Here is a 24,297-nt window from a genome sequence, read left to right as displayed (position 1 = left end):
GCTGGCCCTGGGGTGGCAGAGGCAGATTGGAAGAAAATGACCGTGTCTCTTCTCTCTGCCTTACATAAGCCACCATGGAGGTCCACCGACTTCAAAGTGAATCAAACATGTCCTCTGATGTGTGAAGGCTCCTATCTGATTGGAGAAGAAATGCATTGACAGCTTTAATATGAGCTGAAGGGGGAGATTTGCTGTGACTTTCTAGGGAGGGCAGTCATGTAAGAAAGCCAGCATCTGGGCAGCTGTGGACAAGGACTAAAAGTCCAGACCTCCTTTCTATTTAGAGAATCTGACCTAGGTCCAAACATTGGCTCAAATGGACATGAGTCAGGTAACTAACAGACTGGTAGGAGCCGTCAGAACCTTGGGACTCTGTCATCTGTGTTTATTTCACTGGAATTTAGCAAATAGTGTGGTGAAACAATTCCACTCACAACCAGTGCGACCCCTAATATCCTCTCTCCCAATTATTCGAATTTGGCTTAGGTAACTGAGATGTTTTTTTAGAGTAACTATTGTAAAACTCTATTGAGTCACAAGACAAGAAATTAGAAGTGAGTGAATGAAAAACACTTCTATTGAGTACAAAACAGAAAGACTGATTAACTTAATTGTCTTGCACTCACTGTTTTAAAGTCATGGAAAGCATGTTCTCCTTTTAATTAACCTTCTGAGTTTGTTAAGCATGAGGATCAGGCATTTACCACTGCTTTATGCAGAAGGAATACTATGGCTTCCCTGCAGGGTGTGCTGGGATGGCATCCGAGCAGATGCTCCATCCGCCAACAAGCACTTCTATGCTCTGGGTCTGTACTTAGGAACGTGTCTCCATGCCTGCACCCTGCCTCCCCCAGCTCTGTGTGTCGTCTGTAGCTCCTCGGAGACCTAAGAAGACAGCGCTTTCTTTGTGGCAGTTCAAAGGAGCAAGGAGTGAGGAACCCAGGCAAGACCCACTACAGGCCTTCACTAGAGGAATTTGCTGGTCCCACCAGCCAACTCTCACTCTCAGGTGCCTGAAACCTTTGTTGTCAACCTCTTCCAAGAATGGGTCTCTCTCTTGAGGCATACATGGATAAACCAAAGTGAGCGAGGCCCATATACAGACCTGAATAAACCCTCAGAAGGATCTGCTGGGCACTTACCCTGTAGCTAGGTTACACCCTAGAGAATCTTTAAGCTTGGAAGCAGAACACAAGGGAGACAAGTGGAGGTACACATTGGATGGACAGATGGATGGATGGATGGATGGATGGATGGATGGATGGATGGATGGATGAATTGATGGACGGATGGATGGTGGATAGATTTAGCTTTTTGAGAAACACCTGACAGTATTCAGGGCTTACTCATGACTGCATTCAAGATCACTCCTAGAGATGCACAGGGTTTACTCCTGGCTCTGTGCTCAGGAATCACTCCTGGAAGCTCCTGGGGGACTATATGTATGCAAACCCAGGCCAGCTTCATACAAGGCAAGAGCTTTACCTGTTTTACTATCTCTCTGAACCATACTGGAAGATTTAATGGCACCAGAGGAAAGTTGAAAGAGCTCCCCAATTTGATTATGAGAAATACTTGGCAAGTCCCCAAGAAGTAGCTCTGAAAGACCGATAGATTTTTCTTCTCTAGAACTTAACACATAGTAGGTGCTCAATGGACATTTGTTGAGATCAATGAATATATGCTCAGTGGTGATCTGTATCCTAACACTAAGATTCTAGTGGCCTAGGAGGGATGGAGGTGAGGTGGTGAGGGAAGAGGATGATGAAAAGTCTGATGAAGAGGGAGAAGAGGCAGGGTCAGCTAAAGGCAGGAGCAGAGTGCTTGGTCCTTATGGACTTTCGGGTGACTACAAGTGAGAAGCAATGATGATCATGATTGGTGATCATGATCAGGAGAGGTGATTGGCTTGCCTGAGCCATCAAGTGATCCTCTCTGTAGCCCCAAGGAGAACAGTGACATTGTGAGAAGTTGACATTAAAGATAAAAGAGACAGTTAACCTCACTTCTGTGGATGGCACCCAAGAGCACTGTTTGTTAGTTAACATGGAATATGGCTGAGGGAAGAGAGTGTGGTTCAGGACACAGTGACAGCACTGAGCCAGTGGTGACTCATCCCAAGTTGGGCAGGAGGGTGCAGGGACAGAGCCACTCTCTCAGGCACCCCACAGTCTCATGACTTACTGGTCAACCTACATGTAACTCCTACTACAAACCAATGATCCATACAGCAGGGTGCTCAAAAGATCAGAAATGAGGACTTCTGGTTTTATCAACCTGGGTGTGCCTGACTTCACTCCCCGAAGCCTGGCTTTAGTGCCCCCATTGGAGTCGGGAGGCTTCTTGTTCACCAAGGGCAAGTTTCAATATAAGTGTGTCTTTCCTGATGGTTTATCAAGGAGCTAGGGGCTCTGAGCTTCAGCCTTAGTGCTTTTGAAGCCTTGAAAGCAGAGGCAAAGAGATTATTTTCAGAAAAAGAAAATTGTTCTTTAAATTAGCTCTCTGAGTCAGCAGTCTGAGAATAATTTCAGGTACCTAGTTCCCAGGCTGAGAACTCTGGTATTTTTTTCAGAGCTGGGGTGGGTACCCAACCCCCTATATTTCCGGAAGCCCCTGCAGCCATGCCCACTTCCCACTCCCCCCCACAGATCCTAGACCATACTGCTGCATATGCCACCTAAAGCAACAAACAGCTTAGTAAACTCTTAGGCAAGGACTTACAACTCTGAGATCCCATATAACAATGTTCACAACAGTCAATTTTCTAGATCTATTGATTTTAATATTGCAACTTTGTTATCTAGCACTGCACTGTAGCACTGTCCTGTTGTTCATAGATTTTGCTCGACCGGGCACCGGTAATGTCTCCATTGTGAGACTTGTTGTTACTGTTTTTGGCGTATTGAACACAGGGAGCTTGCCAGCCTCTGCTGTGCAGGCAGGATACTCTCAGTATCTTTCCAGGCTCTCTGAGAGGGACAGAGGAATTGGCTTCAAACCAGAGTTGGCTAGAAGCAAGGCATGTGCTTTACCAGGTTGGCCACGTGATGACTCATGTGATGGTTCCAGTTTTGGAGGTTCTTTGGAATAGGGACTCCAAACAGTGAATAAAATTATCAGGATTGGGCCTAGAGAGATAATATAATGGGTCTGACACTTGCCTTGTACTCAGATGACCGAGGTTCTTTACCCAGAGCCCTATATGGTCCCCTGATCCCCACCAGGAGTGACCTCTGAGTGCAGTATCAGCAGTAAGCCCTGAGTAATGCCAGGTGTGGCCCAGAAACAAACAAAACAAACAAACAAACAAACAAAAGATGATAAGGTTTTGGGCTTCATTTCCTTTTGGGGGATGAAGGGAACACCTCCCCCAAAGTGTTTAGCAAACCTGGAGGCCTTCCTGGTGATTCTGGGCCAAGCAGACACTTAGTTCAATGGAAAGTTAGGTGCTAGGAATTACCTCAATGGTGCTGGAGGTGCTCAGGGGCTTTGAGGCCTCACCCAAAGATATCCAAGGAACCAGGTAGTTCCAGGGATCAAACCAGAGTTGGCTAGAAGCAAGACATGCGCTTTACCTTCCATATGATCTCAGGCTCCAGGGAACTTTTTTTTTTTTTTTTTTTTGCCTTTTGGGCCACACTCGACGACGCACAGGGGTTACTCCTGGTTCTGCACTCAGGAATTTACTTCTGGCGGTGCTCAGGGAACCATATGGGATGCTGGAAATCGAACCCGGGTTGGCCTCATGCAAAGCAAACATCCTACCTGCTGTTGCTATCACTCCAGCCTCTCTAGGGAACTTCATTTCTTAAAAACAATCACTTAATCACTTAACTTCCCATTAGTCGTCGATTTGCTCAAGCAGGCGCCAGTAACGTCTCTATTTGTCCCTGTCGCGTGCTAGTGTAGCCCAATGGCATCTGTTCGCTTTGGGAACATGAAGAGCCTCAAACCGATCATTCATGATCTTGATGAAGAAGTCTGACCATCTGGTAGGTGGGCGGCCACGCGGTCTTTTGACATCCCGTGGAATCCAGTCGGTAACAGCTCTAGTCCAGCAGTCGTCTTTAAATCTCATTACGTGACCAGCCCATCTCGTTTTTGACACCTTGGCAAATGAGACAGCGTCCCTGATTCTTGATAGTCGACGGATGTTGGAACTCCGGATTCTTTCTCTCATTTGAGTGAAACGTGATATTCCAAGCATAGCTCTTTCAATTCTTCTTTGGGAGACCTGAATAGCATTCTCATCCTGTTTGCGTAGGGCCCAGGTCTCTGAGGCATATGTTAATGCAGGAAGAACAGTGGAATCAAAGAGATGATTCCACTGGCTTGGCTCCTTACACGCTACCTGTCTGAATGCAAGGTTCCGTCCCAATGGAAAACCAGCAGGACCGTACTACTGTTCAAGAAGGGAGACATCCATGACATTGGCAACTATCGCCCGATCTGCCTATTGTCTGTCATCTACAAGTTGTTCACTCGAGTCATCCTAAATAGGATTGGCAGAACACTAGATGAAGGACAACCATGCGAGCAAGCTGGGTTCCGCAAAGGATTCAGCACCATCGACCATATCCACACGATAACCAAGCTCATTGAGGTTTCTCGGGAGTTCAAGATGCCGCTCTGTTTAACATTCATTGATTTAAAGAAGTCCTTTGATTCTGTTGAGATGGAAGCGGTCATTGAAGCCCTAGCCAATCAGAGCTTTCAAGCCCAATACATCAAGATCCTCCGTGAGCTGTATTGAGGATTCACTACCAGGATCTCACCATTCTACAAAGAAGTAATCATGGATGTCAAGAGAGGGGTTTGGCAGGGTGATACCATTTCACAGAAACTCTTCAGTGCCACCCTCGAGAACATCATGTGACGACTGGAATGGGAAGGAATGGGAGTGAAGATAGATGGTCGGCAATTACACCACCTCCGCTTTGCTGATGACATTGTTTTAATAACACCAAACATCAGCCAAGCGGCACAAATGCTAGCCGACTTTGACCGTGAGTGTGGAAAGGTAGGACTACAGCTGAATCTTGTTTTTTTTTTGCTTTTTGGGTCACATCCGGCGATGCTCAGGGGTTACTCCTGGCTCATGCACTCAGGAATCTCTCCTGGCGGTGCTCGGGGGACCATATGGGATGCTGGGAATTGAACCTGTGTCGGCCATGTTGGCTGCGTGCAAGGCAAACGCCCTACCCGCTGTGTTATCGCTCCAGCCCCTACAGCTGAATCTTACGAAGACAATGTTTATGAGAAACAGCCTTGTTCCTGATGCCCCATTCACTCTCAACAAAACAACCATCTCTGAATGCAACAGCTATGTGTACCTAGGTCGAGAAGTCAACATGACAAATGGCCTGGCACCTGAGCTGCGCAGGAGGAAGAGAGCGGCTTGGAACGCCTTCAAGAACGTCGAAGAAATAGCTAAGAGGACGAAGAACCTCCGGCTCCGGGCACATCTCTTTGATTCCATTGTTCTTAAAAAACAATAAGTGCCATTATTACGTCAGTCTCAACTTTATATGTTCTGACTTGGATTTGAGGTTCACTTCAGAAGCAAGAGGGTGCTGGCTGGGGGAGACAGCCTGGTCCAGTCCCCTTCATCTGTGGCTTTGATTACCCCAATGTCCTGATCAAGGCTGTCCGAGACAGACAATACCCTGCACAATTGGGTCCCACACAATCTCATGCCAGAGGAACTAGAACACATGGCCTGCATGAGCAGTGCCCAGCAGAGCAACCCTCTGAGTGGCCACCCAGGAGTGTAGGGTCCTGCTACTTTAGCTCCCCTTTCTGCTAAATCTTTGGTGTCTCTTGCACTCACCACTGGGGACAGAGAGTCAGGGATGATGTCTTCTCCTAAGACAGAGACTCGGCCACTGGGACGTCCTGTGTGGTTGTGGAAACCCATCACAAGTGAAAACATGTCTCCTTGCACCTGCTTTGCAGTGAGAGTAACTTCTTCGTCTCCTGTTGAGGACCTTCTTGCCCGGACCCTTCACCCTTCTTTGACAGGAGCTATAGAACTGGTGGGAGAATATGAAGATGCACCCCCTGGTTTTGGACCCACATAGATGTTTTTCCTTTAAGTTTTGGTAGAGAGGTAGTTAGAGAGATTCAGACCCACATCTCTGAGACAGAAGCCCAGAAACATGCCATCTACTCCTTCCCGCAATGTTTACTGAGCAGCTACTATGGGTCACACACTCTCTTCTGTACACTGAGACCACAGAACATCAACAAAGACAATCATCCTGGCACCAACAGAAACTGCTTTCTTGTCAGGAAGGACAATCAGCAAACAGTGAGGGTGCTGATTATTTGTCCTGTCAGGGGCCATCTCTGCAGAGGAATAGAAATAATATTGCTCTACAAATGCTCTCTCAGAGAACCTCATTGAGATATCACAGACCATACACCTTGGCTACAGTGTAGCTTCTCCCTGCCTTGGAGTCCTCTGGAAAGTTTAGGGCTACTGGGCTCTCTTTGGGAGAAGCCCAGGTTCCTCTGTCAGCATGTATGTGTGTGTGCTGTGTGTGTGTATGTTTATGTGTGTGGCTGTGTATGAGTATGTCTGTGTGTGTTTGTGTGCATATTTGTGTGTGTATGTGTGTGTCTTTGTGTGTCTTTGTGTGTGTCTGTGTGAGTGTGTCTCTGTGTGTGTTTTTGTGTGTCTGGGTGTGTGTCTCTGTATGAGTGTGTCTGTGTGTCTGTGTATGTGTTTGTGTGTCTTTGTGCGTGTGTTTGTATATGAATGTATCTGTGTGTGTTTGTGTGTGTGTCTGTGTATGAGTGTGTTTGTGTGTCTGTGTCTGTGTGTTTCTGTGTGTAAAGCGCTGTTGGTGTTGGGGTGATGGACTGTCTGTTCTGAAAATGCAGAAAGTGGGGGAAGCTGGGACAGAGGAAAGCACCGAGGACCAGCCAATTTCTCCCAGGCTTGTAAAATTCCAGGGCTGAGTCCAAGATCCTAAAATAGAAGCAGACAGAGAGCCAACTTCCTGGCTTCAGAGAGGCCTGGGGTGAGGGTGGGGGGTAGGGGGTAGTGTGTGAAGCAAGGTGGGCAGGGAAATGGGTGGAGAGAGGAGCCTGGGGACTATGATGACCATGATCCCGAGGGAGGGACAGATCTGGAGTGCCCCTTAACCACAGCAGTGGCAAGTGTCCCTCAGCCTAGCTTAGAGGTCACATCTTTCTTTAGAAAGGGATCATTTGCTTTTTTTGTGGTCTTGGGAAGAAAGCAAATGACAATATGATTATGGGCTGGGCTGAGCCCCGGGTGATACATCTGTGCCCTGGGGACAGCGTATTTGTGGACGTGGGCTGGGGTGTGGATGCTTCGTGTCCATCAGCTGCTGGCAAATGAGAGGCGCGTGCCTGGGTTGATGCCTCGGTTCCAAAGGCAACGCCTGACGCCTCCCGCCGACCCCATTCATCAGTGGTGTGTGAAGATGTTATGGCTCTACATGCAGCCTCTATACACTTATAGTTTTGCTCAGCGTTTGTTAGGTTCAGAAAGGTCTCTCCTCCACAGTTTAATTTAAACACACACACACACACACACACACACACACACACACACACACACACACAGAGCCCTGCAGAACACAGAACACATTTGCTTTTTGTGAGTGGACAGGAAAGGACATTCACTGGCATCAGATCCCCACTCTGATTTGCAAACCACCGAGTGTGGGGTGCTACTTCCTCCCGCTAGTTCCTCTAACAGGAAGTAAGGAGAGAGAAATCGTCCTAACAGGGTGGAAAGAAAGCAATCAAAGGAAACTTCCAGGTATTCTTTGCATTCAGCTCTGATTCTCACTCAGCGTTCAACTTGTTTAATCTTAGTCAAACTGTTAGAGCTTCAGAGCTGAGAAACGGCTGAGCATGGCTTTCTCTTGTCCTGGGGCCTTTGCAGGTAGGGGCACTCCTCAGCTCTGAAGCGTGTCTAGAGTTGAATTGTGAGGAGTTGACAGTGTGGGCTGCACAGGGACAGCCCCAGGGCCCAGCAGAGGCCCTGATTCAGCAGGGCCTGAGGGCTTGAGGTTTCTGCTGGGTGGACTCGGTCAGTTCCCAAGAATGGAATGAGGCCAGGTGTGATCTGCCCCTCCAGAAAACTCTTCTCCCACTTGGCAATCAAATCCCTCTGCCTCTATTCTTTGGGAATGATGGGGGGCACTCCTGGTGGTGCTCAGGGATTACTCCTAGCTCTGTGCTCTGGGATCACTCCTGGTGCGGCTTGAGGGACCATATGCGGTGCTGGGGGATTCAAAATGGTTGCAACAGTCACAGTCACGTGCGAGCCAGCTCGATTTTTGCGCTGTTTGTCCTGCCCTGAATATGTGAGTTTCTAAGTCTATTCAAGGTAACGGGGAGATGTTGAAGATGCTTCTTGATCCAGCAGAGTTGTAGGTGTTGAGTCTTAGCTCACTCATGTCAAGGAAGCTAAACGGAAGAGTGTGGCTCCAGGTCCGAGATCTGGCTGGTTGGGGTTGGGGTTTGACCCTCAACTGAGGGCAAAGCCAGTGTTGCTCCTGCTAGTCCGTGCTGCTTTCCTCTGCCCACTTCTCTGCCCATGGGCATCCTGGGTGTCCCCCTAAGGAATAAGCTCCCTAGACAGGTCTTCCAAACCCTTCAGCTCACCCCCCCGCCCCCGCCACCACCACCACCATCACCACTACCCCATCAGGGCTGTGCCCCGTCAGGTTTGGCAGCCCTGAGACAAACAGAGCCATTCTTGATACTTGGGATGTTAACATATCATAAGTTTATGTAATTATTATTGTTACTTTGGTCTTGATTTCCTCTTGCCAGACATGATGTCTAAACAGGAAAGACCAGTCTTCCTGTTGAGGGCTGAGGGACTTCAGAGGCTGTGGGCTCAAGGGGGGCTCCTCTTATACCTCCTCCCCTCTTGTGGCTTGTGGAGATTCCTTTGCCGTCTTGAAGAAGAGTAGGAAGTCCCAATAATAGCCCATGTGAAAGGAAGGAAAGCCACAGTAGGCCAAGTGAGTGGACGCCGCTGTGGCCCGAGAGCTGGGCTCCGTTCCAGAAATCTCTCCCTTCCATCCTGCTGCGCTGTCATGAAGGGGCATATGCAGTGGTTAGGAGGGGGTTGTGGGGGGGCGGGTGCATTCTGCAATTGCAATGGACCTCACCCAAACACTTGGCACTGCTTAGATGGGAGGGGGCTGGAGGAGACCCCTTGTGGCCTTCTTTTGGAGCTTGTGTCTCATGCAGTCTTTGCAGGGAACAGTTCTGGTCCCTGGGGTTGGGTGTGAGCCAAGCTTCTGCCCAGAGCCCGCATCCTGGGTTTTAGGGAAGGTCCTTCCTTGGTGTCGCCATATGGGACTCTCACTTGCCACATCTGACTTCTCGCTTACTGAACAGCTGTCTGAGCAGAGACATTGCAAGGGTCTCTCTGAGACCAAAGTGGATACCAGGCCCAGTGGAGCAGCGAAGAAGACGCATAACTGGCAGTGTCTGGGTCAGAGTGGAGGTGCTGGGCGTCCCTGGAGGCAGGTCTAGTTCAAGAGATCGTTTCTGGGGGGACTTCTGTAGGGAGGGGATCTGGGCAGTTAGATCTTCCCTCTGCAAAGGAAGATTACGAGGGGCCACTTGCCCTGGCTATCCCTGAGGGTCATAGACTCACCTCAGAGCAGGAGGTCCTGTCTGTCACTGCTCTGCCCTGGAAATTGGACACAGGGACATTGCCAGAAGTGCTTCTGCCCTGGGTTTCAGGGAAGGTCTTCACACTGGGGATTCTTGCTTGTTCCGTCTGACATCTCGCTTACTGAACAGCTGTCTCAGGGAAGAGACATTGTCCCTCTCTCCTTCCTACAGGCCCTCACACGCAAATCCTGCCATTCGGAAGGAGGAACATGCTCCCATCTAGCAAAGCCAGCCTCTGGCCTGTTGGGTCACTGCGCTGCTCTGGCCACCAGCTCGGTCTAACCCCAGGAGAGAGAAGCAGGAGGGAAAGAAAGTCATTGGCGAGCCAGGTCAGCCTGCCTGGTTAGAAGGCAAAGGCCCTTCTGATGGGGGGCTGGAGGGGTGAAAGTTCTGAAAGGCAGCTCTGACATCAATTGAAGGATGAAGGAATCAACCTTGGGAGAAGGCTGGCTTATGAAATGGGGTTTCCCACCCTGGAAGTGTCCAAGAAGAAGTTGGGCCATCCCTGCTGGAAGGATGAGAACAAATCCCTCTATGAAAGGGGAGCTGGACTCTAAACGCTTGAGACTCCTGACACCTTCTGTCATCCTTTCAGTGTGCACACAGTGACAGGCAAGGGCTGGGTGCCATGCAGCTGGGGGGTGAGCCCGACCTACCTGAGCACCACATTAATGACTAACCAGCCAGGCGGGATCAAGTGGCTCTAAATAGGCTCCTGACTTGTGTGCCCCAGGGGCAGGGGGACTGTGCACCAGACAAGAGATGACCTGGGCAGTGCCCTGAGAAGGGCTGTTCTCCCTGGGGCACCCTGGCATGCAGTGTCATTTGCATTTGCATTTCCTAAGGGCTATCCCAGTTTTTTTAGGAGCCACAGGGGTGGGGAGGGGAGAGAAGGGACCCTCATCTACATCTTCTCTCTTGGGGTGCAGCTGCAGGAGCGGTCAGAACTATGGTGTCCTGGGTGACCCTGCCCAGAAGGTCACACAGGGCTGGTCCCGTTGATGCTGGGGTGTCTGGTCTCTGTGATTCTCATGGGCAGCTTGGCCCAGAGTGACTGCCCTTGTGCCAGGGAGGGCTGGACACACAGGCCCCTCTTTTGCAAGTGAAGGGAAGAAAAGGGGACCTTCTTAGAAGCCTGGAGTAGGGGCAAGAGGAGGTTGAGGGTGTAAGAAAAATGATTGGAGGGCAACTGACTTTACTCCGCCCACTCAGCTCCCTTGCAAATGGACCTAGATGATGAGCAATGCTCTTAGTAAATGTGCAATTATCAGACCCCCTAGAATAGTCCTCAAAGTCTGTCTGTGGGACTCCAATCTGCTGCCCACGGCAAGGCCTGCAGGTGAATCCAGGCCAGTGTTCACAGTGTGGGAGTTGGGGGCAGCCAGCTGATTCTGTGTAGCTCTGAATGTATTGTGTGTATTGCCCCAGAAAGCACAGGGACAACTGCACGGGAAACAGGAGCTCGAACGGGAAATAGGCACGCAAACCGAGAGAGTCAGGAAGGCTGCAGGCCAGCAGGGCTGGAGAACAAGCCACTAAGAGAGGTCGAAGGGCCTGGTCTTCAGCCCCGCAGAGGTAGAGAAGCATCAAGACTTACACACATTCTAGTAGTTTTTCAGAAAGTGTGCATATTCATGAGGGAGACCAAAGACTATGGTATGATGAATATGCGATGCGTATCAATCAGGTGCAGAGAAAACCCTCAGGAGTGTTTTAGTACACGGCTGAAGAGAGGGTGGCCGAGGCCCAGGAGGGCTTCGCTAAATCTTTGTTAGCTGGTTCTGCCCAGCCAGGAGCATGGATGCCTATGGGAGCACAAGCGTACTTCTGGTCCTGCCCCAATCACTGCAGCATCTCCAGAACCAGGCCAGTGTTTATCAGCCATCCTCACTCCAGAGGGTCCAAGGTTTTGAGGCAAAAACAGAAGGAGCAAAGTGACAGAAAGCTCTAGTGTGTATATGTCTATGTGTCTGTGTGGTTTTGGGGTGTGTGTGTGTGTGTGTGTGTGTGTGTGCGCGTGCGCGCACTCACGCGCAAGGCTGGCACTGTGTGTGATATGCTGTGTGTGTGGTATATGAATGGTGTGTGTGATGTGTGTAGCATGTGGAGGATATTTTATGTATGGTATGAATTTTGCATGTGGGGCGTGTACATAAAGTATGTGGTATACGGGTATGGAAGGTATGTGTTGTGTTGCTGTGTCTGCCGTGAGTGTGTCATGCATGAGGGCTGTGGTGTGTGTGTGTGTGTGTGTGTGTGTGTGTGTGTGTGTGTGTGTGAGGACCCCTTGAGTCTAGGAGCATCCAGAGGGAACACAGGGAACACAGGCAGAAGTGTGCTCTTCCCCTCCGTGAATACTGCCTGCTGCTTGTTTCTTCTTGTTTCTGCGAGCCTCGCCTCGTAGAGGTTTGCTGTCTGGGAGGTGCGCTGGTCTCCCAGTCTGGAGAAGCAAAGCTGCGGGGACAGTCCCCCAAGTGCCAGGACAGAGAGACAGACTGCTGGGGGGGCGGGGTGTGTGGAGAGGGTCAGTTCCCCAGGGGCCAGGACAGACAGGTTGCTCCCGGGGAGGGGGGGGGCGGCCCCGTGCGAATTCCAGCAGCCAGGGTCTCAGCACTGTGTCACTTCTGATGTCAGGTGGCATGGACACGCTAGATGCCTCGGAGTCAATTGATTTGGAAGGCTCCAGCAGGGTCTGGAATGCAGGAATGCGGCTGGAGCCTCTGGCTTTCTCCCCAGGAGGGGCTTTGGGGGCGCCTGGAGCCGATGCTGGCTCAGGGCTGTGGACCTACAGCGCCACCTGGTGCCCATAACGAGAATACACCGGAGGAAGAGCTGGAAAGGACTCCCCCCATTACCCCCACAAGCCTCCCTGGACCTGCATCCAAGGACCTTTCTCTGGCACTGACCTCAGACAACTTCCCCCAGGACCCCCAAAGCTTCCTTGATTGATGTTTCTTGTTTTCATCGGAAGACAGGAAGTAACTCGCCCAGGAGATCCTGGACTCTAGTAGAGACCACTTTGCTAGGAATCCCAGAAAGGCCAGTAGACCCGGTTTCCCGTCCTCCACTTTTTGTTCAAACATCCAGAGATCTTTTCCCACGCAGGAGATTGCTGAGTCTGGCTGTCTCACTTCATAGGTGGGGAAACTGAGGCTTGGAACACAGTATCCTGAATTCCAGACCCAGTCTCCGGGATTCTTGAACTCCTGACACCCGCACAGCAGGCGCCCCCCGCCCCCCTCCTCACACACCAATTCATACAGTATTCGGGTTGTGTCCCAATTTTCAAAACTAACTTTAAAAATAGCTTAAATTGGTCCTCTTTGAATTAGGAATATAATACCTTGCTAGAAAAACAAGCAAGTCTCCCCATTGTGTTCTGGGTGATGTGGATAAAATACCCAACTGAGGGCTGGAGCACTAGGACAGTGGGTAGGATGACTGCTTTGCACTTGACTGACCAGGGTTCAATGCAAAGCACCCCATGTGGTCCCCTGAGCCCTGCTGTTTTTGCTGTGTGTTTACTGTGTGTGTGTGTGTGTGTGTGTGTGTGTGTGTGTGTCCCGCTAAAAACAAAGACTCAGCTGAATGTAGCATATCCCACTGGCTCCCACTGGCATCATCATCAGCATGACATACTCATCACACCTGGGACCATTTAAAAAAATTTTTAAAGTGACACATAGTGACCACACCCCACTGTTTTTGTGGTTTTTGTTTGGTTGGTTTATGGCAAAGGAATGTGTCCCAAAACAATCCAGAGTGATTCAAATAAGGTACTCTCAACTATTTCAACTCAGATAATGTCCTCTGAAGTACACTGCCAACTGTTAATTAAGAAAAGTTGAAAATAGTTTCCATTTCCTCAATGTCGTGTTAGAAGCAAGTTTTCATGAGTAAAACACTGAACGGTCATTTTTTTCAACTGGAACTCATAAACGCGGGCACATGGGCCCCACAATTTTCTCCTGAGGAATAATGGCTTTTTATTTATTATTGACAGTGTGTGAGAATTTGGTGGATATAACTAACAAATTTCTACAAAGTGAGTTATGTCCAGTCAGGTTACTTTGATCACTGTGGCCATCCCTGTAGCAGCACTCACCGATTGCCTTAAAGGTCATTCTGTGTGGACTGGCCAGATAGCCCCCAGGCCAGGCACCATCTGCCTGCTCTCTGCCCATCACAGACCCTGCTGTGGGATTCTACAGGAACTCTATGCCTAGATTCATTGGTTGGATTCAGCGCTGACTTCTTTGCAAGCAGAAAACTTGATATCAACTTCACCTGCCACCCTTCCATCAGAACTAACCTCAAAACGGAAAATTTCAGTTAGAGGGCAGAGAAGTTACATGTCATTCTCAGGGGCTTTACATGACTTCCCTGTCCTGTGGACACTATAACCAATAGTGCCCTGGATGGGGAACTCCCCATTTCCTGTGGTCTTACAGACCCCATTCTGTCTCTAAGATCTCTCCAAAATAGGTCAGTGGTAAAGCCATAACCATCACCAGGTCTACTGAGCTCTTCATAGTTAGGGAAGATGTGAGGAGGAGGGTCCAGATAACCAAAAGACTTCCAATTGGTCCCTCATTTATATTTGCCGTCTGATCAGTTAGTGTCACAAGTTCTCATTTACATAGGGCATAACCAATCAGATAGCGGAAATAGTAAAGGAGTGGAGTAACAGTAGGGCATATGAGGTCAGCTCACACTGTATTGTTTGAGTTTGTTGTCTTAGTCACAGAGACTACTGCTGCTGAATGCCTGCTGAATCCAGTATTCCTGCTGCTGATCTCATCCAAGAGTCAACCTGCAGTGATGTATCTACCAAGCACTGTGAAAAATTGGAATACCACGAACATCTGGTAAAGACACCGTGTAGTCTAAGTACTGTTCTTGGCGTCCATGAGAACTCGAGGAAGTTGGATCCTCTGTAACACTGTGCAGCCTGCATCATAGGCACTCAGACCTCATCCTAGTCTGCTTTTCTGGTGATCACAATGTCTCTCCTGGAAGTACCAGGCTGGTGCTAAGGTTTTGTCTGCTTCATGAACTGAACTTCAGAGAGGGATCTGAATCTGAGCTAACTTCTTTCTGAACATTCTGAAATGTTTCGTTATGCCTGTGCCCTAGTCTCTCCTGTGCTCCCCAACAGCCTTCTCAACTAACTTCCATGAAGTTCACTGCCCCAAGGTGCCCCCTGTAATCTTGCCTTCAGGGTTCATAGTCAAGTAGATCCTGATTGGCACAATTTCTAAAAGTTCACCTTGAGAATCACTGAACAATTTCTTCCTTGGTGCATCCAAATGGGAGTCCTTGAGGCCACCTGAAACCATCAGTGGTGGCATTGGGGCTGTCTGCACAACTCTGTCTCAACACCAACCCATTTCAGTGGAGTAGGATATGACCCCTGACCCCTCAATGTACCAACATTCCATGCTTTTCCTCTCTTTTTTCAGGACCCGTTTTACACCATCTTCAGATTCAAGCTCAACAAGAGCCTAACAAGTCTACCTGTCTTCCTTAGTGTAGGGAAGATAACACCTAAATGTCATTGTGTTGTTGGAGAGGAAATTCTGCACATCCTTAAGAGACCAGGACCAGGGCTGATCATGAGGCTGGGTCAAAAAGCCTCATCTTTCTCGGGACTCAGCATCATGAAAAGGGTAGATGTCAAACAAACTTTGTTTGTGTTGAGTGTGTGTATATGTGTGTGTGTGTGTGTGTGTGTGTGTGTGTGTGTATGTTGGGGGTAGGCAGGACACCTGACAATTCACAGGGGCTTCTCCAAGCTCTGTGATTGGGAGTCATTCCTGGAGGTGCTCAGGAGACCACATAATGCTGGGAATAATACCCAGGTTCCTGTGCTCAATTCATTATCTCCAGTCCCAGGGTGGATATTCTTCTGGCTTACAGAACAAGTTTTAATTTTTTTCCTTTTCTCCCCAATTCCAACCTTGACCATTCTCTTGACACCTCATTTCCCTTGTTTCCTTGTTAAACAGAGAATTTTATATTTTCCAGAAGGCTCATATAAAAACAAGATGAAACACAAAGGCCAAAATAGTTTGCAATGTATTTTTGCAGTGAAGTATCAAAGACAGGCTGCAGTAATCGGGCTTGGCTTGGAGGTGAATAGACAAGGAACAGGAAGGGAGGAAGTTCAGGGCTGAGCGCTGAGAGAGCTTCGCTATCTGTGGTGGTACAGAACCTCTCCTTTGGAAGACTTGGCTAGGATTTTCTTCCTCACCTCCAGACTGGAGGTCCAGTTGTGCGGGAGAAGCAATATGCAGACACCAGGTAGGCTAAGGTCAAAGGCAAGCACTGCTGGATGCCTTCCTGCCCCCGCCCCAAATCTAGCTCCTCCTGACTTTTTTTTCCCTGAGCCACACCTGGAAGCACTATGAGTCTTCTCCTGACTCTGGTGAGCATGTGGAGTGCCAGGGATTAAACCAGGGGCTCTAGCATACAATCTGAGCTCAGCCCTCAAGGCTGTCTTTCTGGCTTCCCTGCTCACCCTGTAAAGACTAGTCCACAGCCTTCTGTCCTGCACTCTGGAGTTGACTTTAAAATTCTAAGAAAAATGGCTGATTTCACAGAGTGACTTATCAAGACAATCACTACTTCAAATGCGGGTTTTGACCCTCCTGTGGAAGTCATGTAACTGAACATGGGGGTAGTGAAAAATCTTAAAACTTTATCTTAAACACCAGCAGGTCAAACTGTCTTGAGGATTTGGTATCAGTAACCATGGCTTATTTTTGACTTATTCTATGTTCCTGTAGACCAAGGGTCACACATAAATTTCTCAGGCAAAGGTCATGCATGGAAGAGTTCAGGAAGCCCCGTCCACTCAGCTTCTGCTTCCGTTTCACTTAGCAGTGAGTTTATCACTCTGTTGGTTCTTGTGTCCATGCCACGCCCACAATAGTCAGAACCTCGTGCAAAGCACAAGCTGGTTCTGATTCTCCCTTAGTTACTCTCCAAGGAGTTTCATACATGGGTCTGTGACCGTGGAGTACAAAACCAAATGTGCTCAGCAAGCTGCTGTCCCCGGGAAGGCTGGGACACCTTCCGAACCATTTCCCATTCTTGTTGCTTGTTGGACACCCACACACCCAAGACTCCCCCACTGGTTGCTGAGCTCTTAGGATGGACATGGGGAGTGTGAACAATATTTTCACCCCAGCCCAGTTTCCTTGACCACCCCTCACCTCCCACCCCCAACAGCCACACACGCATTAAACCATTCAACCATTAAACCTACTCTTTTGGGAGTGATTTACTTCAACATCCTTTTTAGATTTCCGCTTCTCAAAAAATGTTGGCTATGCCTGGGAGGGTTGGGAAGGTACTAGAGAAAGCTGGTGTTTAACAAGTAGGGTGGCTGCTCCCTTTGATCTCTCCCACCCTCAGAAGGAGGGGAATCCTGAGGCATTTGGCACCCCAGACAGGTCAAAACCCAACATGCACCCAAGGAGCTGTTTTCTTTAAAGCCAAAGAAGTGAAATTTGCTGATAATCACTTTGCACTTAATAAGTTCAGTTGTTAGCATCAGTCATGGTTTGCAAGGCCACTCGATGAATGACTGAGGTGAATTGTGAAGGTTCTGGAATCCTCCGTGCCTGTCTCCCAGGTATGCTGGCTCTAGCTTTGGGACAGTTACCCTCTGAGACCTGTGGCCAGTCTGGACCTTAGGCTGGAGCAAATCCAGGACTGGAGTAAGACCACACTGAGGAATGCGGGTAAGAAGTGAGAGTCAGAAGGCATTAGGAAGGCAGCAAGGACAGTGTGGGGAGGTAGTGGGGGCTGTGGTGGTGGGGGTGGGGTGGTGAGACCTCTTCTTTGTGGTTCTCCCAGCAATTCGGGTCTTGGGGGTATGGTGCCACCAGCAGGTCAATCTGCACCTGTGAGGTGAATGCATCAGCAGCCTGATGGTGCCTTCAGACTCCCAGATACTCCAAAATTGCTGCTGTGCCTTTGGCCAGACCCCAAAAACTTGGAGCAAAGTTTACCAAGAAAGTAAACAGCCAAAAGTTAGGTATGTGGGAGACACACCCACAAACCACTTTGGCTCATCTATATAATTGGAGGCATGGCCTCTCTGGTTCCTGATTGAACTGCTTAACGGCCATGATCCCAGAGACTCGGAAATAAATCCCGAAACCCAACGGATTTTGGCAGAAATGCGTCCAGTCCCTGCAGTAGGCTATAGGTGCTGGGCCACCCCAGGTGGTAATAGGTTTCGTGCCTTGGCCTGTTCCCCCTGGCGGCCCGGTGACTGCCATCCTCCAGAGGCCACTGGACAGTCAGGTTTGGGGCCACAGTGATGAGACTTGCGGGACCTCACGGGATGGGGGTGGACCTGGTCCTTTCCTCCCCACCTCAACAAGGCCTCAACTCGCCACCCACGAATGGCCTCTCTGGTTCCTGATCAAGCTGCTTAATGGCCATGATCCTAGAGAATCAGAAACAAATCTCAAAACCCAGAGGCTTTTGGCAGAAATGCGTCCAGACTCATAGTAGGTTACTGTGGCCGGGCCAACCCAGGGAGGAAAGGATGCCGTCCCTCCACCTGCTCCCCCTTGGCGCTTGGTGGCCGCCATCTGCCAGAGGCCATTGGACAGTCAGGTTTGGGCCCACAGTGACGAGACACGTGGGGCCTTATGGGATGGGGGTGGAGCCGACCCTTTCCTCCCCACCCCAACGAGACCCCGAGTCGCCACCCACGAATGGCCTCTCTGGCTCCTGATCAAGCTGCTTAATGGCCATGATCCCAGAGACTCAGCAACAAATCTCAGAACCCAGTGGCTTTTGGCAGAACTGCGTCTGGACCCTTCAGTAGGTTACTGTCTCCTGGCCATTGCAGGGGGGAAAGGGTGTTGTCCCTCCGCCTGCTCCCCCTAGGCGGCTTGGTGGCCATCATCCTCCAGAGGCCATTAGACAGTCAGGTTTGGGCCCTCAGTGATGAGACACGTGGGGCCTCATGGAATGGGGGTGGTGCCAGCCCTTTCCTCCACGTTCCAAAATTTCAAAATCACGCGGCTACTGCTGCAGCCACACAACATCATATGTTATTCATAACCAGCAATAGAAAACAAACTGTCTACTGTTGCCTTTTCAGCAGATCTGAGTGTAGAGGTAAAATCCCAAATAATAATGGTGGGTCTGGTGTCAAAATATTGAATGTAATCAAAGCAGAGAGAGAGTAATGTGGAAATCATCTACCCCACAGGTAGGGGGAGGGTGTGGGACAGGAGTATACTGGGTTTTTTGGGGGTGGAGAATGGGCACTGGTGTTTCATTGTATGACTAAGACTTAAACCCGAAAGTTTTATAACTGCTCTCAGGGTGATTCAATAAATAAGCACTGTCCTCCCGTAATTCATCGGTTTGCTCGAGCTGACCCAGTAACGTCTCCATCGTGAGACTTGTTGCTGTTTTTGGCATATTGAATACGTCACAGGTAGCTTGCCAGGTTTTGCTGTGTGGGCAAGATACTCTTGGTAGCTTGCCAGGCTCTTCCAGAGGGACGGAGCAATTGAACTCAGTTTGGCCGGGGTTGGCTGCATGCAAGACAAACGCCCTACCCACTGTGCTATGGCTCCAGCCATAGCACAGTGGGTAGGGCGTTTGTCTTGCTTGCGGCTGCCGCGGCTGAGCCGGGTTCGATTCCTCTGCCCCTCTTGGAGAGCATCAATAAATAAAATTATAAAAGATGAAAAAAAAAGAAAAGAAATTCAGGTCTTGAGAGCTCCTGATTGCCAATCACCAGTAAGAAGGACCATAACCTTTCCCAGATTGGAAAGCTGGCCCCCCTGGCTGCCCTGGGGGAACAGGCTTAGAGGGACAATGACTTAGGGTGGCCATAGTCCAGCCAGGAGGTGGGGAGCCCTGCTCTGAGCCCAGTGGGGGAGATAACTTGGGACAGTCCCATCACCAGAATTCTTGATCTTCTCTTGGAACGTGGAAGTTTTTCGGCACAGTATACTTGCCCCTAACATGATCAGCATGAACTCATGCTTGTCTAGTTCTTCACAGCTTACAAATTCTCTTGCATCTTTGATCCCTGACATTGGGAGGGAGGGAGGGAGGGAGCTCTCTCAGGGAACATCAATGGATATACATGACCAAATTAGTGTTCTTTTCGGGAATTATGCCCCACAGTGCTCTGGGGTTACTTTTGTCTCTGTGCTGGGGGACAATATATGGTGGTGATGGAGATCGAATTTGGGGTCAACTGCTTATGTAAACTCAGTATTATCTCTCCAGCCCAAATAAGTGCTCTTTAGCTCTCACCATCATGAAAAAATAAAACTCAGAAAAGTTGGGGCTGCCTAAAATGCAAGAAGTAAAAAGCAGAAACAGAAGTGATGGCTTTGGATTCCCTGCACCCATTGAACACATGGTGGGTTCCAGGCCGCACATCAACTCCACCAGGAATAAATGAGTCTTGCAGAGTCCAGGCCCCGATCAGACCCTGCATGTGGGTCCTCAAGTTCTCATGCCCGCACCCTGCTGACGTCCTGGCCCATCTTCTTCCCAGGCGAGCTCAGAAGAGAGTGTCTCATTCCTGGGTGGGTGAGAATGAGCGTTTCTCTCACATGGCAAAAGGTTCTGTCTCACCTTTGTGTTAGTCCATGGCCTCTGAGGGCAAGAGCAGAGCTGCTTCGAATGAATGCTCTGCTGTTTGAACTCTCTTTGGGTGCACTTTGGGGAAGCAGATCTGCCGGCTGCCTTAATCCTTTCTTGGCTTGATAGCTTCCAAATTCTGGGGATTTTGCTGTTTGTGCCTTCAACTCCGGGTTTAAGATACCCACATCTTTCCAGAAAACTTGTTGCGATTGTTTCCAGAATCAGCTATGGAGTCTGTAGGAGCTCAGGTCCTTGAAGACAGGCTTAGGAATTTGTCACACGCACACACACACACACACACACACACACACACACACACACACCACCCCATTGCGTATCTGAGGGAGAAAGGTTGTTTTCTTTTCTGCTGCTTCTCCATCCAGGCTTGATTTTGTGATAAGAAATGGTGGTTGGCAATGTCCCCGCAGTGTTTTCATGGGGCTCCTCTAATAAGGTTTTCTGAGGCTCTGTCGGCTCCGATGCAGGATTTGAAACGTCTGTGCTATCTGTGGCCTGGTTCCTTTGAGTCGGCTGGGTTTGCCTCCTCAAAGATGTCAGCCAGTGCCTTGCCAAGTTTGGGGGTTACATCTCCACTGCGAGGGAGTTGGGTGAGTGTAAAAATAGGTCAGTATTTTTCCTTTTCTCTTCTAAAGAAGAAGGCGCATGTGTGTGATTTCCAGATCCCATCAGTCCAAAAACAGTGAAAGGGATCTGAGCTCCTTTCTTTTTCCTCCAAAAGATTCTGTTCCCAGAATGACTTGGATTGTGGAACTCTGTAAGGAGAAAAAAAAAATTTTTTTTTTCCAAGAAAGTTAAGTGTCATTAGCAAAGAGGGGGCGGGTAGGAGAAATAGGTCTTTGGAGTTCCTTGTGTTGTCGGTCATGCTGTGGCCTCACATGCTCGTATTAAACATGTCCCAGACCCATGGCTGGTCTCTCGACAGCGATCCAACAACGAGAGAGGAATATTTCTTTCCGAGAGAAATCTGCACGGCTTCATTTTCCCAACTGTAACGTTAAACCTGACAAAAATCTCACACTCAACTCACACACACATTATAGTCTTTGAAAATATTGATGAAGAGAGTTTGCTAAAAGCCCATAAACAAGGAGACAGTTCAGCCAAGAATATGCGCATGTGCTAATGGGGGAGGGGTTTGAGGTCTAAATGCAAAACAGTGTTTTGCTTTGTGTGTGTTTTGTTTTTTTAACTGACACTGGGAAGCAGCCAGCTCTCTGAAGGCTGTGAGTTTTATCCCATTTGTATCTGGCTTCTGTCTCTTCCAAGTTCAAAAATACCCTTTGGCCTTGTCTATAAACAGTCCTGGGTATTTTCAGGGGCTGATGAGCGGCCTCATCTACCTCCTTCCCTCTTGCCTACACTCATTCCTTCCGTGTGTCTCATTTCTGACTCCCCGTCAGCGTCATTTCTTACCCGACCCCTGTCGTGGCCACTTTGCTCTGCCAGGTCCTCAGATGTCCCTCCCTGCGACGTTTTCTTTCTGTGACCATGTCAACATCCTCAGGGCTCTTCTGCTTTTACAATGAAACCCTCCAGACCACAATTCTCCCTCTTAAATACTCTCCAGTTTTTCTGCCTTCAAGCCAAGTTTCTTCTAGAGCACTCTACGGTGGCTGTGTCCACACTCTCACCCACCAGCCATTTCCCAAACAACTGCCATATGGTTTCCTGACACAGCTCTGTGTGCATGAGAACACTCCACAGAGCCAGAGCCAGGCCTGCTATGATGGGACTTCCATGCCCGTGTTTGACAACGACCATCTGTCTGCCCATCTGGCCATCCATCCACCCACCCAGCTGCCAGTCCACCACCACCACACAAGCACACACACACACACACACACACACACACACACACACACACACACCACTAGCACCCATGCAATCACACACACTACACCCACATACCACCACACATTCTACACATGCACACACAAGCACATACACACACACCACCACCACCACCACCACCATCACCACCACTACCACCACCACCATGTACTACACACAAATACACATGTACACCCCCTCTATGCATCCCACTCAAAACATACACATCCACCCCCTATGTCCCTCCCCCACCATCCTAGCTCTCCTCTCTGATGTGTCTTTGTTTCTGGCCTCTCAGACCCTGCTCTCTGCCAAGGCCCTCTCTGCTTACCCCTTTCAAGTTCCCTCCCCACAGATTCCTTTCTCCACTTCCCCTTAAATATCAGTGTTTTCTGCTGCTCCCTCTTTGGCCCTGGAGCCAATCACTGCTCACTCCCTTGTCTCTGTGTTATGATGAGTTTGCGCCCAGGTCTCTGCTTCTTACCTGTCACCTGCATTTAAGGCTGGGTCCTGCTTGACTCCTTCCCCTCTTCTCTCCTTCAACACCCTCTCTGCTGGGAAAAGCAGCTGCAACCCTCAGCAGCAACTTGGGGAACGTTTTGGGCCCCCACCTCCCATCGGACAGCCCCTCCCCCCTCTCCCACCTGCTTCTTTCAGATCCCAGCTGCAGCTCCTGGCTTAGAAATATTTGACTGCATGCTGGGTGCTGCAGGAAGTGTCCTTTGGGGGCCCTCTTCACCGACCCCTGCTATAGATGGGAAGCAGCAGCGCACCGCATGGTCACTGTCAGATGTTCTTGGATTCCCCAGCCAGCACTGCTTCCCACTCCCAGATTTGGGCAGCTCTTCTGCTCCAGTTCAGGGACCAAACGGGCACCTCCCCACCCCCTCACCCCCAACCTGGGCTCCCACAAGCCCAGTCCAGAGCAGGTCCAGTAACAGGGCCCCATTTCCTCAGTCTTCATCCTTTCTTACCCAGTGCCCTTCTTAAAAAAAATTAATTTTTTTAAAAAGTTATATTTTAAATTTTTCTACTCTCAGTAATAGCATGTTTTCCAACCCACTGCCTTCACAGAAGCAGAACTGCATCTTCAAAATATAAAAGGGCTGGAGTTGGGGAGTGGGTAAGGAACACAGGAGAGGCAACTTGTGGGCTGAGTGCATGCTTCGCATGTGGGGGGACAAGGTTTGATCCCCAGCACTGCATGAGTCCCTGAGTACTGGAAGGAGCAACCCCTAAACCCCTGAGCTTAGAGCTGGGAGTAGCCTCAGGACACTGCTGGGTGCCGTCCACATCCCTAATCCTCACTAGAAAAGTCTGAATCTGCTCATGGCTATTTTAGCTTAATGTTCTAAAATAAATTGTTCTATTTTAGCTAAATGTTCTAAAATAAATAAGAGTTTGTTCTTAGACCAAACTCTTCCTTCCCTTTTTCCTCCTTCTTCCTTCCCTCCAGTTTTCTTTCTTTCTTTCTCTTCCTTCCTTCCTTCCTTCCTTCCTTCCTTCCTTCCTTCCTTTCTTGACTCTTCCTTTGTTCCTTCCTTTATTTCTTTTTTCTTCTTTCTTCCTTTCTCCCCTTCCTTTATCTCTCTCCCTCCCTTCATTTTTCTGTCTCCTCTCTCTCTCTCTCTCTCTCTCTCTCTCTCTCTCTCTCTCTCTCTCTCTCTCTTTCTAAGGTTCTGTGATGTACAATGTTACTGTTGATTCCTCCACCACATTATTTCAACACCACGCCCCCTCAAAAGCATATCTCCTATCCCCTCCCCCAAAGACCCCAATGCCCTCTCTTGCCAAATTCTTGATGTGGAGTCAGGGGCCTGGCACCCGTCTGTTCTCCCCTTTGCCCCCTCCAGGGCACAGACCATGTTCATGTGCCCGCCCATCCTCCTTGTCTCCCTTCTTTTTTTAAACACAATTTAAAATTGGATTCCCCTTCCCTTTCCCATTTCATGGTGGCTGTAGTGGCTGGAGAGTGTGCTCCTTGGCTGGGGGTTTCACACACACTAACTTGTGGCACTCCAGGGACCTCGAATGCCTGTGCTCCTTCTTCCCCATCATCCTCTCCCTTCAGGACCCATTCAACACTCCTAGAGCCACAAGGGATTGCCATGACCTTCCCAATCTGATGGGTTT

The sequence above is a fragment of the Sorex fumeus genome, unplaced genomic scaffold (assembly GCF_029834395.1).
Source record: "Sorex fumeus unplaced genomic scaffold, SorFum_2.1 ptg000007l, whole genome shotgun sequence".
Lineage (NCBI taxonomy): Eukaryota > Metazoa > Chordata > Mammalia > Eulipotyphla > Soricidae > Sorex > Sorex fumeus.
Note: the sequence above shows the minus strand (reverse complement) of the source record.